Source organism: Phocoena sinus, chromosome 16 (assembly GCF_008692025.1).
Source record: "Phocoena sinus isolate mPhoSin1 chromosome 16, mPhoSin1.pri, whole genome shotgun sequence".
NCBI classification, from domain to species: domain Eukaryota; kingdom Metazoa; phylum Chordata; class Mammalia; order Artiodactyla; family Phocoenidae; genus Phocoena; species Phocoena sinus.
Window position 1 is genome coordinate 43,664,872 of NC_045778.1, and position 12,941 is coordinate 43,677,812.

At 34.1% G+C, this 12,941-nt stretch overlaps 1 protein-coding gene across 1 annotated transcript in view; it reads left to right on the plus strand.

Moving 5' to 3' along the window:
• PCDH15 (protocadherin related 15) overlaps window positions 1-12,941 on the plus strand; it is a 743,572-nt gene that overhangs the window by 380,623 nt on the left and 350,008 nt on the right.

Here is a 12,941-nt window from a genome sequence, read left to right on the forward strand (position 1 = left end):
CTCATGTTGGGAACAGCATGAATAAAGGGGTGAATCTGGGGAAATGTAGGTGGTTTACAGTGAATGATAAGTATTTTAGTTTGACTAGAGTATTATGTAATGGAAGTAGTGGGAAATAGGATGGAAAGGTAGTAAATTGTAGCCAAATCTTGGAAAACCTTTGAATCCTATCCTTCAGAATATAGACTTCAGGAATTGAGCCATGGGTTGCAAACCATGACCCACAGACCAAATCTGGACAGATGTTTGTTTTCGTTAGGATCATGAGAAAAGAATGGTTTTTACAGATAAACATTTGCAATCTATTTGATGATGGAGAACACTAACTTTAAGCTCCAATTAAGCAAAACCTTATCTTCCCCCTAAAAAGAATTCCATTCTCCTCCTTAGTAGACGTATATTACTAAAAGTACTCTTATTATTATATATTGAATTTTGTCAATAAAAAATTTTGTAGAAAAATCAGAAGAATAAAGCCAGATGTGCTCGAGTTCAGGGACTGAGAAATACAGTAGTGGGAAGTGTGGTCGGACAGGTACGGGAGGACCAGAAACAGTGGCCTTACCCACATAATGCTGGAAAATCAAAGAGCTCCAAAAAGCAAGGCTTTAGAGTCAGATTTTGATTCCAACTATACCACTTGTCAAGGCTTTTGACAGATTTTATAACAGTGGTGTTCTGACAATTAAATATATAGAATCAGGCACAAGTAGAATATCAATAAATTTTATTCTACTTCCCATCTTTTTTACTTTCTTTCAGTATGTAACTGCAGGTTAATTGATTAGTATAAGCTATATCAAATATTTTCTAAGTAGACAAAGCTGACCATCTGGTTCCCCTTTTCTTAAAAAAAGTACTTCATTATTAATTTCCTTGTTCTTTATTACATCATTGTTGGATAGTGCAAATGCGTTTCCGTTTGAAACTCCACTTTTTCCCCATATTTAATTACCAGGCTACTTGTAGTTGTGCTTGTTCAGTAGTTAACTGAAATCAGTTGAAACATAACATATACATTCAGTTAAGTTGAATGTGTCTGTGAATGTCTTACACTACCTTTCTACTAGTTTGAATACTTTACTTTTGACTGGTATTTTTGGGTGTAAACTTAGCAATAGGATTCTGAAAGTGGGCTGCCCAGTTGTTCAGATTTTGTTATTTAGAAACATTTTATCACAAGTGTACAATCATAGTTTTCAACAATAGGAATCAAAAGAACAACTAAGGATGTCCTAAGTCATGAGAGTTGGCCAGTACGATGTAGGCTTAAATGTAATATAAGGAGTTGTCTCAGTAAAGTTACAAAGGAAGTAACATGCAGTTGCTACATCCATTAAGACATTGCCCATCTCTCTTTTTTAGAGTATGGAGAAAGAAATACAGGTCTGGAAGTGGGGGAAATTGTCAGAAAGGGTTAGAAGAGTACAAAGTTTTTTGCATATATCTTTATTGTACATAAAAATTTCCTGAGGAGCTTTTTCAAAATGCAGATTACCTAAAGCTGTCCTCACACATCATGATTATATTTGTTTTCTGAGGTCATAGCCAACAACTGTGATTTTTCTTTTTATCAAACACTTCTTATGCAAGTGTGATGGTATCACACTTTGAAAAATTTCAATAGTAGGAAATAAGTACATCCTACGTGGAAGACATACTTGCTACCAAAGCAGGAATGGGAGAGAAAAAACTATTACGTTGAACTTCTGAAGCAAAATTGAAAAGTTTAGTGAATGCTTCCAGAGACCCAGTGGGCAAATATCAAGAACGCCATTTGGAAAAGATTTATGAATCATCTATCAGTGCCCTGCAGGCATCAGCATCCAGAGTTATCAACAGCTCCCGTGTTGTGGTTTAAAGTAGTAGTCTTTATTGCAAGGACAAAATAGAAGTCTGAAAACAGGCCCAGGTCATACTTTTTCAAACATTAAAACTAAATGTTTCAGTTTGTGCTTCCACAAAAAGAGCCAAATTCTTCCGGAGTCCTTCAGTATGCTGAGGATTTAAAGGTCAGCAATGGTTTAGTTTGGGGGGAAGCTCCCATTCTGTTTGTGAGTCAGACAGTATCTGTGGGAGTTGGGTAAGAGCACATGGGAAATCATGCTCTAGGCTGTTCTTATACATGTTCTGCCAAGTGTCATATACTATTCAGTGAGGCAAACATAACCCCACCAGGCCTATCTATCAAAAGATGAACATTTATAAAGCATTAGAAACTTTCTTTTTTTAAAGAACCTTATTGTACTAGTGTATTCTGGTGTACATTTCCATTTTAGTGTTCTTTTATACATTTTCTATTTGTCAAGAGGAGACTTGCATAGCTTTACAAGTTCTTCTCCTTGCCAGTTAAGTCATGCAGAATAAACTTGGGGTGAAACGGTGGGTATTTTTGTTAACAAGAGATGCTTCTTTTTCTTCACCCAACTTTCAATAACAAGAAACAGATCAAAAGTTTAAGGTATTTTGTTTTCCAAATCAACATCAAGTAGTATAAGTTCAGTCTTTTCAATGCCTGGGATATTTTTATAGGTAGATAGATAGATAGATACTGGATATCCAAAATTACTAATTTATATTATCCATTTTATTAATTTCAGGAATGTTTGTACAAAGCAAAATGAAATGTGGGTATAATTACTACTAGTATACATTTCGTAAACTTATACACCAATGGATTCTATGTTTAACAATTTCAATATATCAGATTAAATATAACTGGAAAATACCATTAACATCTTTTTCTCTAGCTAGTATTAAATGTCTGTATGGTCTATTAAATTAAAAATACAGTATTTCATATCTAAAATCCAGGTTAAGAAGCACTAAAACAATATTTTTCTAACCAGTTATGAAAAGGAAAATTTATTTATATCATTTAATTTGAAACATAATTTAATTATGCATATTTTAATATAAAGATGGTAAAGTGACAAAATTATTTCAATAAAAATATATAAAATCAAGCCACTAACCACTAATACTTCTTCATTGGTCCAGATCTACAAGACAACAAAAATAATTCATTAATATTTCTGTTTTTAATTAATAAAATAGTTATTGATGTTCTTGAGAACATTTGACAATAGCTCGTAGAAAAGAATATTTAGGGCTCAAATGTCTAACTAATGCTGTAAATTATTATACTTAATAATAAATGTTCTACAGAAAATATATCCATCTTCTTAGAAACATCTGATTATGAAATTCTTTTTGATTGAAATCTGAGTTTCCATTACAACTTCAAATTCACAATAGCATCTTTAACAGTAGAATTTGAAAACAAGGGGAATAAACACAGAAGTTAAATGCTGCTATATATCATTGTTCATATTTGTGGCAAAGTTCAGAAATGATTCCATCAATGACACTGTAAAAATGCTATTACTTCATACATCAGAAGAGTGTATGTTGTGGAACAATTATTATATGGTGTGTACTGTGCATTATATATTATAGAATTATCAAACAATAAAGGGGTTGATTCTCTGCTGCCACAAAATTCTAATAATTCGCAGTGTTCACAAATCATCTACAATGTGCCAGTCAATATGCTTAGTGAAATTTATTATTATTATTACTAGTAGTAGTAGTATATTAATATGCTGACTGTAAAGGCTACATTGTGTTAGTTTAGTATTATAAGACATATTCAAAAAGATGCAGGAAAATGCAATAATTATTTTCATATTCTTATATAAAGGTCTAATCGATATCTAAAAATTAATATAAAAACACTAAATTAATTCCACTTAATTTTTTTAAAATTCTTTTTTTTTCTAGCTCTGAATTATGAATTTAAAATTCATTTTTCTCCAGTAAACCCAACCCCCAAAAAATTTATCACCAGTCACTTTTTTCCTAAGGTTTGTCTCTTTCTTTGGATTTTCCTATTAGATTTATTTTGCTGTAATTATTTTACTCCCAGAATTCTTTCAATAGCCAAACACTTAGTTTTCTCATTGAGTAAATGGTACTTGAGTATCTGCAATGTGGAAGACACAAATTAAGGCACTAACAATGAAAGAAATAGTAATGGTCCTTCTCTGAGAGGTATTATATTCTACATCAGGAAGAAATCCTGATGCATAAACAATAAGACATTTAAAAACTAATACTTATTTAATGTTAGCCTGGGACAGTCACTAAAAGGACAGCAAAAGTTACTTTCTCTTTTAAGCCGAGAGAAGGTCTGAGATTAAATTGATATGACATTAATTGACATAATTTGATGTAAATTAATGTTACTATTATACACTTAGAAGGCTGAATTTCAGAAAGAGTAAGTATTCATGTTACATTTTGCACCACAGTTTCAGACATTGGTCTTTCTAGCTTTGATGGCAGCATGCTTTCCTCTGGACTGCACTGCTCTGTAATGCATGATGAACTAGGAAGGTGAGAGTTCCAAGCAATAGTCTATGGCAGGTTAAAACTGTAGTCATGATGACAGTGAGGAAAGAACAATTACATTTCTATTTGGAAAGTTACAGAAGAAGGCTTTCTCTCAAAGTGTCAGACTTATTCACAGGTGAAAACAAAGTTTTTTCTAACACCTCTTTATCTTGTCATTTTCCTGCTCATAAACCTATAGTAGAAAGGTCTGGATTGAAATGGCAGGTAGCTTTGGGTACCTGATTTATCTTTGCCCATGGCCATACTGAAATACTTATAGAGACATAAAAAGAAATGAAAAGTGGCATCAACACTGGAAGCAAGGACTCTAAGTCAGATTTGTGCCAGGATGACTATAAGACTGCTACTGTCTTGAAAGAGAGAGTGAAAAAAACTACAGACAGGGATAAAAATAGAGATTCAGGTTCCCATCACAGAAATATGGGAACTTTACAGTCACAAAGGCATCAATCAATCAATACACTGGTTCAAACACATGTGAATCCCATGAAAGATCCTGCAACATTAGAGGAGAAGAATAGTTTATATTCAAGATAAAAAGAAAAAAGTTATTAAGAAGAGGTATTAGAAGTTATTTAAGTTATTACAAGTTATTTATTTAAAAGTTTGGATTTCAAATAAAACTTAATAAAGAATGAAATATATAAAATGAGATTAAAGGTGAAATAAAGATACTGACAGAGAAGAGAACAGAACTGAAATAATAAAACTAAAGAAATTAAAGACAAAATATACAGCTGAAGATGCAGAAAACAAAATATGTAATATTGTTAATAACATAATACCTAATATTTAAAACTTGCTGGGAGGATTGTGATAGGTATTTTACGAGCATTTCTTCAGTTAATTATCAAGCCTCATAGTAAAAGATGTAATATTACTCTATTTTATAAGCCAATACAGGGTGAAGCTCACAGAAGCTAGCTAAATTGAGAGGCAAGACACAGTCTGTATTTTCCTAGTTAATAAAAGAATACTCTAACCATCTTACAGTACTCTTCATTATGTTTGAGAAATCTTCCAGACTACAGAGGAATTAACAAGGAGAATAAGAAAATAAAGATCAGGTGGCCAAATAAAAATATAATCAATTTGTGTTGATAAAAAAACCAGGTAAAGTAAGCAAGTACAATAACAAAGATACAGTAGAAATAAAGAAAAAAAAACCTCCAGGATTTTATTAAGTATCCATGTTTGCAGATTGAAAGTTTTCAAAGCATGAAACGCAGTTAAGATACCACGGAGACATTGTGGGTTTGGTTCCATAACAAAACATATATCATAATAAAGCGAGTTGCATGAATTTTTTGGTTTTCCGGTTCATTTACAAGTTATGTTTACACTATACTGTAGTCTATTAAATGTGCAATAGTATTGTGTCTACAAAAACAGTGTACATTCCTTAATTAAAAAATACTTTATTGCTAACCAGTGCTAACCATTATCTGACGCTTCAGGGAGTTGTAATCTTTTTGCTGGTAGAAAGCCTCGCCTTGATGTTGATGGCTGCTGACTGACTGGGTGGTAGTTCCTGAAGGTTAGGGTGACTGTCACAATTTTTAATAATAAGACAAGAGTGAAGTTTGCTGCATCGATTGACTCTTCCTTTCAGGAACTATTTCTCTGTAGCAAGCAACACCATTTGATAGCATTTTAACCACAGTAGAACTTCTTTCAAAATTGGAGCCAATCCTCTCAAACACTGCTGCTGTTTTTCAACTTATTTATGTAATATTCTAAATCCTTTGTTGTTATTTCAATAGTCTTCACACCGTCTTCACCAGGAGTAGATTCCATCTTAAGAAACCACTTCCTTTGCTTATCCATAAGAAGCAACTCCTCATTTGTTGTAGCTGGTTTATTTTCTATCCAGACCACTAAAACTTTCTCCATATCAGCAATAAGGCTGTTTTGCTTTCTTATCATTTGTGTGTTCACTGGATTAGCACTTTTAATTTCCTTCAAGAACTTTTCCTTTGCATTCACAGCATGGCTAACTGTCTGAAGAAGGCTTGCTTTCATCCCTCACTAAGTATAATCATTTCTAGCTTTTGTTTTAAAGTGAGAGACTACTACTCTTCCTTTCACTTGAACACTTAGAAACCATTGTAGGGTTATTAGCTGGCCTAATTTCAACAATGTTGTGTCTCAGAGACTTGGGAGGCCCAAGGTGAGGGAGAAAGATGGGAGAACAGCCAGTTGTGGAGTGGTCAGAACACACATGACATTTATTAAGTTCGCCATCTGTTATAGGGGCACAGTTCCTGGTGCTTCAAAACAATTGTAATAGTAACCTCAAAGATCACTGTAACAAACATAATGATGACAAAAATGTCTGAAATACTGTGAGAATTACCAGAGTGTGACACAGAGACACAAAGTGAACAAATGCTTTTGGAAAAATGGTGCATGCTGATAGACTTGCTTGACACAGGGTTGCTACAAACTTTCAATTTGTAAAAAATGCAGTATCTGTGAAATACAGTAAAGCAAAGTGCAGTAAAATTTGATAGCCTTTACTCAGAAAATTCTGGTATATTATTTTATTTCCAGATAAAAGCAAATTTCTACAAGACCAATGAAGAAAAAAACATAAAGGAACCACATATTAGGTAGAGCTCAGATTTCTGCTCCATAGAAACAAAACTGGAAGACAATGGAGGAAAGTTTGTAAATAGAGGAAAAGTTTGTGAAATAGAGAACCTAATATTTGGTCAAATTTTCATTCAGGTATAAACCCATTTACATTCTCATATATACAAGTACTCATATTTTCTTACTGAAAAAAACATTCAAGGACATATTTCAGTTGACTGTTGAATAAAAATAAAGAATTTAAAAATAAGTAAATCATGATATAAGTATTTAGACATGAGTGTTAAAACCAATAAAACAGAATCTAAACCAAGAAAACTTTAATATTTACAAATGTATATACACATATGTACGTATATATATTGTAACTGAATGCAGGAATATAAAATAATTCTTAAAGGAAATGTAACATGAAAAAAATTATAGTGTAGTTCTCAATTCTCAAATTTCATTAACAGGAGCAACAATTTTGTGTGTGTGTGTGTGTGTGTGTGTGTGTGTGTGTGTGTGTGTGTTTGGGACTGGGAAGAAGATTCGTGACAAATTTGAGACATTAACCAATGCAATTAGATGGCATTTTCTTGTTTGGCATTTTATCATCTTTGTCTCCGTCAATTTTGTTGCTACTTTTCTGTAAATCTAGATTATTTGGAGCCTAATTCCTTATTTTAAATCACTGTGTGTCTTTCCAATATCTAGTTTTCACACGTACACACACACACACACACACAATTTTAAACCTCATCCTTATATAATAGAGGAACTCTCAATTTCTATTTTAAATTATTACAGACATGGATAAATTAAGATATTAAAGCAGTGTAATAGAATATGAGAGAAACATAGGATCAATAGGTTTTCAAAGGCGATTAAATGTTATACAGATGTCTATTTAAGACAGAAAAGGGGGAAAGCAAAGAGTTTTTAAAACTGGTTTCACTTCTGTTAAAAAAAAAATAGGTTAAAATTCCAGCCACAGTTTCGTGAATATTGTCTTTACTATTCAGATGTCTTGATAGACTGAAGAATTAAATTTAAAATGTTGAAACCATAATAACTGAAAGTAAATACAATTCAGCATTTATATGACTTTCAGAGGATGAAAGACTAAGCAGAAATCAAAAAGGGAAAAAGGGATATATTTCAATACATAAAAACGCCAAGCTTCTAGATCTCAAAAACAAATATTAAAAGGCAAACAACATACTGAAAATACAAAGTGTTGATTTTTGTGCTATTCACATATGCCGTGGAAATAAAATTTTAAAATACCAAATTTAAAAAAGAAAATAGACAAGGTAAATGAACAGAAGAAACACAGATAAATACATCAAATAAATTATGCTATCAATCAAAGAAATTTAACTTTATTAACAGTATTTCAGATATATATCACCCTCAGTATCGACAAGTATGTGCTGTTATAAACACACACTACTGAGGAGGAAATCATTGCAATCTTTCTGGAAAGCCATCTGGCAATTTGTCTGAAAGAGTTCAACATGCTCTCATTTCTTGATCCAGAAGTTCCACATCCAGGAGTTTAACCTAGGAATATAATTAAAGACACAGCACAGTAATGAATACATTATAACTGTTATTAAACAATATAAACATCCTAAATGTACAACTGGGCTTCCCTGGTGGCGCAGTGGTTGAGAGTCCGCCTGCTGGTGCAGGGGACACGGGTTCGTTCGCCGGTCCAGGAAGATCCCACATGCCGCGGAGCGGCTGGGCCCGTGAGCCATGGCCACTGAGCCTGCGTGTCCGGAGCCTGTGCTACGCAACGGGAGAGGCTACAACAGTGAGAGGCCCGCGTACCGCAAAAAAAAAAAAAGTACAACTAACATTATAACATTAGTGGAGGTTGCACGTTATTGCAAATTGTTTTTTTGAAAAGCAGATGCATTGACTTAGAACAGTGGTTATAATATGTGAGGTAAAAATAATCAACAAAATTTATATATGCAAAGTGGTGAAATATCACTGTGTAAACAGGTAGATAGATGATACATAGAAGATAAATACCGATAGAAAATATCTCAAAATATTAACAGTGGCTATTACTGGGTTGTACAATTTTAAATATTTTTTCTTTTTGTCATTTTGTACCTACAAGACACTCTAGGATGATTTTTTTCATCAGAATGATAAAAATACACTTGCTAATCACCTGTAGAAGTTTTCCATTGCCAACTATATGAAAATTAAACTGCACTGTTTATAAAGGCACTTTAATGACTCTCCTCAAAGTAGCCCTAGATTATCTGTCTATCATCTATCTATCTATCTGTCTATCTATCATCAATTGTGTGTGTGTTTTTAATATTTATTTATTTCTTGGCTGTATTGGGTCTTTGTTGCTGCACGGGGGCTTTCTCTAGTTGCAGCGAGTGGGGGCTACTCTTTGTTGCGGTGCTCGGGTTTCTCATTTTGGTGGCTTCTCTTGTTGCAGAGCACGGGCTCTAGGCACGCGGGCTCAGTAGTCATGGCTCGCGGACTCTAGAGTGCAGGCTCAGTAGTTGTGGCCCACGGGCTTGGTTGCTCCATGGGACGTGGGGGTCTTCCTGGACCAGGGCTCAAACCCGTGTCTCCTGGATTGTCAGGCGGACTCTTAATCACTGCACCACCAGGGAACCCCCCTTTGTGTGTGTGTGTGTGTGTGTGTGTGTGTCTGTATGTTTTTTTTGTTGTTGTTGTGGTGCGCGGGCCTCTCACTCTTGTGGCTTCTCCCGTTGCGGAGCACAGTCTCCGGACGCGCAGGCTCAGCGGCCATGGCTCACGGGCCCAGCCGCTCCGCAGCATGTGGGATCCTCCTGGACTAGGGCACGAACCCGTGTCCCCTGCATCGGCAGGCAGACTCTCAACCACTGCACCACCAGGGAAGCCTGTGTGTATATGTTTTTAAACTCCCTATCCAGCCTCTATCAAATGCAGGAATATTTTTTATCTTTATTAATTTCACCTTTGATATATGAATCAAAATTTGCTTTATTTAAGCTACACGTGTTTGAATATCTCTGATTCTTGTTATTATTATTATTATTTTTTTGCGGTACGCGGGCCTCTCACTGCCGTGGCCTCTCCCGTTGCGGAGCACAGGCTCCGGACGCGCAGGCTCAGCGGCCATGGCCCACGGGCCCAGCTGCTCCGCGGCATGTGGGATCCTCCCGGACCGGGGCACGAACCTGCGTCCCTTGCATCGGCAGGCGGACTCAACCACTGCGCCACCAGGGAAGCCCCTGATTCTTGTTATTTTGACTAATTCACTCATAATACTTGATCATATGAGTTTTCTACCAGAGCTCTTTTTAATATTTATTGATAAATTTCTTTATAAATTTTTTTTCTAAATTGTGTTCATGTAATTTGAGTCGCCATCCTCATGACTGTGAGCTCCTTCATAGTTCCAGAACTATTACCTATTTTTTAATACTACTTGAACAATTAGTGGAGTTCTTTGCACACAGCAAGTGCTTGATACATTTATATAACTCATCAGAATATTTATAAATCAAAGAGTTATCACAAATTTCTTTAATCAAAGGGTGGGGAATGAGTTTTTAAATTGGATATGAAACTGTAATGTGTCTGAGTCTACAGAAAAGGAATATCACTGAAGCTTCCTTTTAATAAAGTAAAATGAAATGTTCATTTTAAGTGAACATTCAACTCCCTGATACACTATTTAAAATTGTGTTTAAGTATAATCATTAAATAATATGCTTTGCAGGTTTTACATCGGAATCTCTGTTTAAAATTAAATAGCAATGATAGATAGTCCCCCTTCATTCCCTGAAACATTTGATCAATTTTGTAATCCTAAATAAAACCTTCAAGATTCATGTCAGTGTCATGTTTTCAGGAAAATATGCAAGATCTGGTTTCAAATAAGCTTCCAGCTTGAAACTAAAATTTTCCATCTCTTTTTCTGCTTATAGTTTGGAGGCAAGTTTAATGTCAATATTACACAATTAAAAATATTAATTTTGATAATACTAATAATTTCCATATATTAAGTATGACGCTTACTGTTTTACATACATTCTTTGATGAATCCTCACATTAATTATTGAATGTAGATATTATTAATCTCACTTTGAAAATTAGGATTCAAACTCTGAGGAATTAAATAGCTTATTGAAAACTTACTAGCAAGGTTGGTATGTTTTGTTGTAGGATACAGACGTTCACCACTCAATCTACTGGAATATTTATGAGACTACTTACTTTTGGCCACCCAAAAGGCCATCTCAATGAAAAACTCTGAGCCCATATCTGTGCATTTTGATCCACTTCCATGGCCACATTATTTTTCCCTCCAGTTGGGTGCAATAACTTTGTGAGCACAAAGATCTGGGAGTTATAAAAAAGATACTTATCAAATGTCAGTGTGTGTATTTGGATGTCCCACAGGAACCCAGAGAGAAAGGCAAGGATCCATGGGTCAAGAATACTCTAAATAATCTGGAGCTGAGAAGCCGTTTATTCAACAGTTCTTGAGTGTCTGTGTGCCCCATACGTTTCTGGTGCTACAGATATAAATCATCCTTACCCTGCTCTCAAGAAAGTTATAGGCACGGAAACTCAGGCGTACAGTCAGCAAGAATGTTCAATAAATTTTGATATGGATGAGCACAATAGTCTCTGTATAGATGTAGATAAGGGAAAATTATCAACTGTTCTTCAGGTGGTCAGATTATGTGTGCAGGTAGAGGAAATCGCCAAGTATAAATGAAAAGAGAAAGGAATGTATAGGACTATGTTAAAATTAGGAACTTTTCTTCAGTGAGACAATATTAATAGGGTCTAAATGTAAGGCAGAGTGGTATATGTTTAAAACATTAAGGTGACCAAAAAAAAAAGCCTTATATATCAAGGTCAAATATGCAATTGAAAGGATATTCAAATGCACATTTTGGATACAACAGTCAGTCACAATTTGTAAGGTAAAAAATATACCTGAAAATTTTTCGGATACATATTGGAATGCATGGAAATAATAAAACAAGAGTATTTTTTTTAGTTCCTTGAGGTGTTTTTGTTTGTTTGTTTGAATATGTGCATAAAGTTCCAGTGATCAGGCAGAAACTGATGTGATTTTCATGAGCCATGGCTGTATGAGTATTTCACATGTGTGCTCTTTGCTCCCCCATTTTAAGGATGAAAATTATCAAAGCAAAGACGTACTGTATAGCACAGAGAAATATACTCATTTTTGTAATAACCTATAAGAGAATCTGAAAAAAAATAGATCTGTATGTGTGTATAACTGAATCACTTTGCTGTACACCTGAAACTAATACAACATTGTAAATTAACTATACTTCAGTAAAAAATAAATTTTAAAAATTAAAAAAAAGAAAATTATCAATACTGTTTGGAAGGTTTTGAAAAGAACCAGACATCATATATTTTGTAGTATATAAGCTTCAAAGATATATGTGACTGTTCCACTTGTGTTTCTTCTATGATCACATAAAAAGTTGAAAGTGATCAGCTTGACCCATGCCACCCACCCTAATACTACATTTTAAAAATGTTCACAAAGGAAAAATATTTCAAAATGTATGGCACTTTTTCAAACAATTTGATATTTTTGCCACTTGAAAAAAGCAAAACTAATCAAAGAAAAATAGAAATGGTAGTTTGGCCTCTTAAGAATATATGTTAAGTATATATGTGTCTAAATAAGAGTATTGTGAACGTGTTAGATTCGTTTTTCCTTTCTCTGTTAGTTAACATACAGAAAGAGACAGGAATCTGGCTAAATGTTTTCAAAGCTTCTGGGAAATAGTATACTTACAATATAAACATGAGATGAGAATAACAGTGTCCACAAATTGACATTGACCAATTGTTATTGACAACTGTGCAGCAAATTTTCTTTCATGTAGTCTAAATCTTATTTTTTTTGTTAAAGGGAGATT